The 7,391-nt window shown below is 33.7% G+C and overlaps 1 long non-coding RNA gene across 1 annotated transcript; it reads right to left on the bottom strand.

The window, feature by feature from the left end:
- Positions 1-3,560: 3,560 nt before the first annotated feature.
- LOC126688459 (uncharacterized) lies at positions 3,561-6,577 on the bottom strand. The gene is made up of 2 exons (XR_007644267.1): positions 5,654-6,577; positions 3,561-4,156 (listed from the first exon to the last, which is right to left on the bottom strand). It is a non-coding gene; the product is annotated as an uncharacterized LOC126688459 (long non-coding RNA).
- Between the last annotated feature and the right edge of the window lie 814 nt (positions 6,578-7,391).

The following is a 7,391-nucleotide window of genomic DNA, read 5'->3' as shown; positions in this document are numbered from 1 at the left end:
TGGCTAAGGCAATAGTAGAGGTATTTGTTGAATCGAATCATCGTTTATGTGTATGGCATATTTATCAAAATGTTGCTAAGAAACTAAGTCATGTATTTCGTTCATAAAAGCAATTTGCAACTGATTTGAGCAATTGCATGTATGATTATGAAGATGAAGATGAATGGCTAGTTGTATGGAATAATATGCTTGAGAAATATAATCTTACTAATAATAAATGATTGTGTGAGATATTTGATCTAAAAGAAAAATGGGCCATGGTATATGGCCGACATATGTTTACTGCTGATATGAAAAACACTCAACGTAATGAGTCAATGAACAATGTGTTGAAGAAATACTTGAAATCGAAATATAATCTTTTGCCTTTTTGGGACATTACTCTAGAGTCTTGGTTGATAGGAGACGTCAAGAACTACAAGTTGAGTTCAAAATAAGGCAAACAACACCAGTTTTACAACTTGATGTAAAGATGTTGAGATATGCTGTAAAGTTGTACACCCCAAAAATGTTCAAAATGTTTCAAGATGGATATATGAAGATGGGGGATTGTAAAATTTTCAAGGTTAGTAAATCTGATACTATCATTGAATACAAAGTTAAATATAGGCAAGAAAACTCAAAAGCACCTGGTTAAATATGAAGCCTCAACAACTAATGTTCAGTGTAGTTGCATGAAGTTTAGCTTTGTAAGAATTCTTTGTGTCCATGTTTTGAAGGTTCTTAACAAAAAAAACATTAAAATACTTCCAACTCATTATATATTGAAAAGATGGACACAAGATGCAAAGGTTGGTTCTATCTAGAACTATCATGGTGTTGATATTAAAGGTAATGCTTAAGAGTCATTAGGAAAGCGTTACTCTCATTTATGTCACAATTTTCGTGAAATTTCCATACTTGCAGCAGAGTTTGAGATAATATATGATTATGCCAAAAGATGTTCTAACACATTATTGAAGGATTTGCAAGAAATGAGGAAAAAATGTTATTCTCTTAACATGGAGGATCAGATAGAGGTTTATGATGAAGTTGTTCTTGGGGATGTTTTACAAAGGTGATAACGGATGTCAATCCCATGAGGACATAACTTTTCAAGATATACGTGGGATTAAAACAAAACTTACTATTGGACGTTCAAAATCAAGGTTGAAAGGTGTGTTAGAACGGCCAAGAAATCCTAAATCTCAAAGAAAAAAGGCATGTGAGTCAAGACAGGTTCAATCACTTGGATGCCTAAATAAAGTAAGATATGTTACATTGCACTATAATATATGAATCTATATGTCTATAAATTTATTTTAAGTTTATGTGACAATTATTCTTTGCACATGTTATAAGCCAATTCCTCAGTTGACATTAATTTTCTTGAAGAACATAGTAATGTTGAACAAGTTTCACAGTTGGTAGATAATTTCACTCAGGTATAAATCTTTGGGTTTGAGTTTTCAAGTACTTTTCAACCTACCAATAATAATTATTGTGCATTTTCTTTTCCTGGATAATTACCAAGTTGCTCCATCTACCAGCTTTCATGAGAAGCAAGATGTTCATGGAAAGTAGTATAATACTAAAAACTCCACAAACTCAATGATATTTTCTTAGGAAATTTGGTAAAGCTCATCCATGTGATAGGCAACTTAGCCATTTGATAGATAGTAATTTAAGAAGTTACACAATTTCAATAAGGTTTGGTTTTCTTTTTCATAGGAAATCTGGTCACGCTTTATCCATCTCTTGTGCTTGGGGGAAGCAATGAATGTGTGTTAGAATTGTAATTGGAATTTATAAGCTAATCTTGCATCTCTCTTTTTTCTCTCTCTCTCCCTCCCCCCTTTAAGAAGGAAAAAAAGAAGGAAATGTTTCCTTCCCATAACAAAGCCTAAGGGGTGGTTTGGATTTGCAAGTTTTATCACCCATCACTCTGTTTTCATCACTCATAACTCAAAACTGGTGGGTCCCACGGAGAGGAAGTCTGTTTGGCTATGTTTTCAAATTTTGTTTCCATCACTCAATTCTCTGATTTTTGAGTGATGAGTTATGGAAACTGGATACAAGTTTTAGGTGTTTTCAAGTTATGGAAATAAAGTTATGGTGGCATTTTGGTAATTTCACTCAACTAATGGGCCCCACGATCAGTGTATAGTCATTTCAATGCCAGCCTTTGCTCCCCCAATGGCTCTCTTTATACCAAACCAAACCCCTTTCCCTTCCATTAATTTCTTTCTCTTCTCTTCCTAAGCCGGCCTCTGCATACCTACTGGTAGCTGCTCTCTCTCATCTCGATTTGCCACTCCATCCTATATTGTCACACAACCCACATTCAAAGATTATAATTTGTCAAACACAACTCAAATCATCAATGCAAATCCACTCGTGTGGTAGAACTTAATACACAATACAAAATGGGTAATCTCAAATTAATGTCAAGGATTCGAAAAGGCCTCAAAACACCCAATACTTTGACCAAAATTTGAAACCCACCGAATTGGAAAATCAATGAATCAAAGAGGAAATTACAAGCACCAAACCCATACAAAGGAAACCCATCGTTGATATACCCATAAAATTCCTAACTCAAACTAACTCAAACCGGAGAGATGTATAGAGCCATAATAACAAAATAAAGGAGGGCGAAGCAAAAAATTCATAGGTCATGATGGAGGAGATCGATGCCGCTACTGCTCGTCGGAGGTGATCTTACAAACTGGGTGCTGGTGGAGGTCAACACTAAGTGAGGTGAAGATCGGCGCTATTTGGACTCGGTGAGAGGAAAAGAATGGAGGGGTAGAGAGGAAGAGAGAACCGTGTGTCTGGGTATTGGGGGAGAGTGATGAAAAAAAAAAAAAAAGGAGAAAAGGGAATTTATGGGGAGAGAGAGGATACACAAGGGTATGGTGCTCAGGCAGTGGGTCAGGTATGGGTCCAACAAAAAGTAGAAATATTTGAGTGATAGGAAGCTGAAAATAGTGTGCCAAACGTGTGGGGGTTTAGGAAATTGGGGTATTTTAAGTGATGAGTAACGAAAATTGAGTGACGAGTGATGATTTTTTAAAATCAAACAACCCCTAATTGACTATGTGGGAGAATTAGTTATAAGAATTAGTTATATATATATGAATCGGGTTCAAGTTACACCTAGTGTAACTCTAAGTAATGTTACACCACTCAATATTTTTTTAATTGGATGCAAATATTGACAAATCCACCGTTAGATTTCATTATCTTCATATATTCTTCATGCTTGCAAAATTTCGAGGTGATCAAAGATTAATAGCCATATCATCAATCAATTGTTAAAATTCAAATTTTTGTAGTTTAAAATAATGCATAAAAGATGAGTTTATAGATCAAATAGTATATAGCATCCGATTGATATGAAAATTGGCAAGCATGTTAAGAACATATAAAACATGTAATTTAACGGTTGGATTTTTAAAATATTAATACAATAACAAGTTATTGGGTGGTGTAATATTGCTTAGAGTTATACTAGGTATAACTTGAACCCAACTCTCTCTCTCTCTCTATATATATATATAGAATGAACACCTCACTACTTGAAATAATAAGATAAACATGTCATTGACGTAAATTTGTTAAAATGTAGAATGTAGGAATCTATCTTTTATAGTCATTTGGTTGAACAAGACTATGTTGTTGGAAAAATTGTTAAGACAAATAAGGCAAGGTATATTCAAGCTACAACACAACATAAGACCATCCCTAAGCTCCCAAAGTTCAGCAGTAAAGTTGTTAGTTGCTCAGCGTGTCTTGTGAATCCTGCAACCCAATTTCCATGCTCATCCCTAATTACACCTCCACATCCAGTTTGCTCCATACAACCTATAGACGATCCATTAGTGTTCAACTTCTTCCACCCTGATGGAGGTTTCTCCCAACAGATTCTTTTGCTAGTTTTGCGGACTGGATTTCGTGGTGAAGTCACACAATACATAAACTCCAATGTTTGGTTGTAGATCTCCATAGGCAGATTTGGATTTGGATTTTTCCTATTAAAGACATATGAATTTCTGCTCTTCCATATACTCCACACAGCAAAGTTGAAATAACTTTTGTCTTCTCCTTCATTTTTAGTTCTTGGTTTTCTTTTCATTTTCTTGCTTACCCTTGCTTACATCCGTCCTCCCATTTCCTATATGTTGAAAAAATCATGATTAAAAATAAATAAATAAATAAATAAAATTAAACATCTTATAGATGTAAACATTAAATGATATGACATATATGATAAAAAAGAATAAATATAATAAGGCCAGTGGTGAATACAGTTTTCAAACATAATTTATTGAGAGATAAAATCAATATGAGAGCTTCTAAACCATGGTATAGAAGCTTGTATTAGCTAGTCCCTTTCTACAAAAATACAGTACTCAAACCACATGTACATGTCAAATAGCCCATGGTTTTTTTTTGGATAATGGGAATTATATATAAATGAACTAGTAGCACTCAAATTTGTACTCTTACGAAGTCCATTACAAAGTTAGTGCAAAATTTCACAAAGGAAAATCTAGCAATGCCATTTTATACATTATGGTTCTTGATTAGTGTTTTTCTCTAGTTTGATTTAGACTTTAATCTATTCAAAGAAACTTATTTTAACATTTACGAAGCAAAAAAGAAAGTTTGAACCTTATACCACCTTTAAGCCTTTATAGACATCTAGCATCATCAATTTTCAAAATTTCAATTACGACAATAGATTAGACAAAATAACATGACTTAGCACCTTTAAGCCTTTGATAATTGTGATCACAGTACATTAAACAATGTTTTTCTCAACAGCTTGTATCTCCCAGCTTCGTATTTGCTTTCCATAACAAAGGCTACAAACCTAAGAGCTACTATTGAGAACAAGTGCAGCGACTTTGCCTTTCAAAATACAAAGTACAAGACTTCACAAATTGCCGGATAAAGGATTAGGAATTTCAACTAAGCCATCCAAACATAACAGCCTATTGCATTTTGATTCCCCATTCAATCATTGCATAGAAAGTGCGTAATGCATTTACATGTAATACAAATATATATATATATATATATATTTATATCAAACTACTAATTAACACATCACAATTTTAATGCCTGCCCACAAACTATGAAAATCCACATATTACTTAAGCATGAGTTTGAACATTGAAACCATTCCCCTAAGTCTGCTCTGAATTATGCAGAAACAGGGGGTATTGGCTAATTGTTTCTCTGCTTTAACACAAGTCTGTAATGGCCTTTTCATTTTGCTGTCAATTTTTTATTTTCATTCTCATTATGTTCTTTGTAATCCTTCCTAAAACCCCACCCAGCCAGCAAGGAACTCCCTTGTACAACAGTTGGCTGACAATCCAAACTCCATTGTCAAATCCTCCTCCAAGAATCCTGCCACCCTCCTTCATAACTTCTAGTATCCCTACCCAATTACCACCGGTAATCAAAGTTTAGTTACACGCATACACAATGCATAATTATGAACAAAACAAATGTGAAGAAGTATGAGCTTGAAACAAAGAAGGTTTTACAAGAGGGGGCAACCTTAGACTGGCCCATAAAGGATAAACAGGAGTAGCAATGAAATCTAAAAACACACACATACACATACACACCCACACTGTCAATAGATAAAAATGGGTACCTTCTTCAATAAGGGAAATTTCATTGACATTAAGTTAATCATTGTCTTCGTCTCTTCTGTATCTGGTGCAAAAGCCAAAAACTCTCCCTTTGCCAACAATAATTCTAAAACTTGTTGGAAATTAGGGTGGGATATTCCTTTGCCCACTTCCACAAGCATTCCTTCCCTCCCGGATATACCTGTTCCAGTTCCATAGAAACATAACGGCATTACTTCCAAAGAAAAAAAACTATTTAGTCTCGTCCTTTACTTTCCTTTCATAAAAAACATAAATATAAAGCATATGCAACTAAGAACAAAAGTTATAATTTAAAAATTCAGCATTTCATCTTGAAAGACCATGGTACAAACAATGTCCCAACATCTATCTGCATTGATCGAGATGAGAATAAGAAAGATCCCTTTTACGCCTAATTTAGAAAGGAAAACAACTACCCCTAAATTTCTTTACTTTCTTGAGCAACCAATAATAATAATATAAAAGATAAACAATCAAGTTGACAAGGGTTGATGGAAACTCACGGCTGTGCCTGTGCAGGGTGAATCGACTTGCGTCCTAACTGCTATTAACTGTAGGAAGCAATATCTGCCAGAAAATTTCAACAAACAAATTCAAAAAATTTGTGTTTAATTGATCAAAATTTGGGTGGGACCGGCGGAGGTGGCATTGGTTGGGGCTGAAAACGATAGAATAAAGGGAGAAAGGGTCTGGAACAAAAGAGAGAGATGGGGAACCGATTTGCTTTGAAGGAGAGAGAGGACTGAGCGTTCAGGTGATGGTGGCGAAAAATAATTAATTTTTTTTTAATAAAAAAAGATATGCAAAAGTGGCTAACGTTATCTCTTTTGAGTTTTAGTTGGGTTGGACAGCCCGACGCAGTATTTTTATTTTATTTTTTTGGAGGAAATTTGATCAACATTTTGAAATTTTTGATGTTTTTAAAAAGAAATATATTTTTTTGTTAGCCTTTTCTCAATTGGGCACTCGTTCCTATGCCCGGAGACCACAGCAACCACGCCCGTTGAAGCACGTGCACCGACGCCCTATCAGGAGAAAATAAGATGAGTAATGTAAGACTCAATAAATAAATGGGTCCGGTTAATGTATGCCCTTAGGGCACACATTAAACTTTCTATTTTTGGAAATATTTTCTCGGGAATTGAAAAAGCTGTCATTACTTTTTCAATTCTCGAGAAATTTTTTTCCAAAAATAGAAATTAATGTGTGCCCTAAGGGCACACATTAGTAAAATCCTAAATAAATTAACCATCCACTAAGATAAATAAAAGGAAATAAAATAAGGATTTTGCAAGGACATTCATTAATGAAATATATTTTAAAATTTTAAGTAAAATCATTTTTTTGATAATTTTTTTCTATTTTTTTATAAAAATTATATCTAAAATTTTCAAAAATAATTTATTAATAAGAGTTTTACTAATGTATGACCTTAGAGCATATATTTATAAACCATTTAAAGAATTTTTTTATGGGAATGCAAAAAAGTGATTCACTTTTTTGATAGTTTTTTCAATTTTGCTTAAAATGTTTCCTAAAATGAATAATTAATTTGTGTTCTAAAAGCATACATTAACCGAACCTAATCAACAAATATCTTAAGGACACGTGTTAACTAAGTCTATTAAATAAAAAGAAAAATACACACTTTTTCAATCTTAATTTATCACCTAATGTGCAATGTCCTTTGGACAATAATCATATTGATGTCCTAATTTG

The sequence above is a fragment of the Quercus robur genome, chromosome 6 (genome assembly GCF_932294415.1).
Source record: "Quercus robur chromosome 6, dhQueRobu3.1, whole genome shotgun sequence".
NCBI lineage: Eukaryota > Viridiplantae > Streptophyta > Magnoliopsida > Fagales > Fagaceae > Quercus > Quercus robur.
The sequence above is the reverse complement of the archived record's forward strand: the minus strand, read 5'-3'. Positions and strand labels throughout refer to the sequence as shown.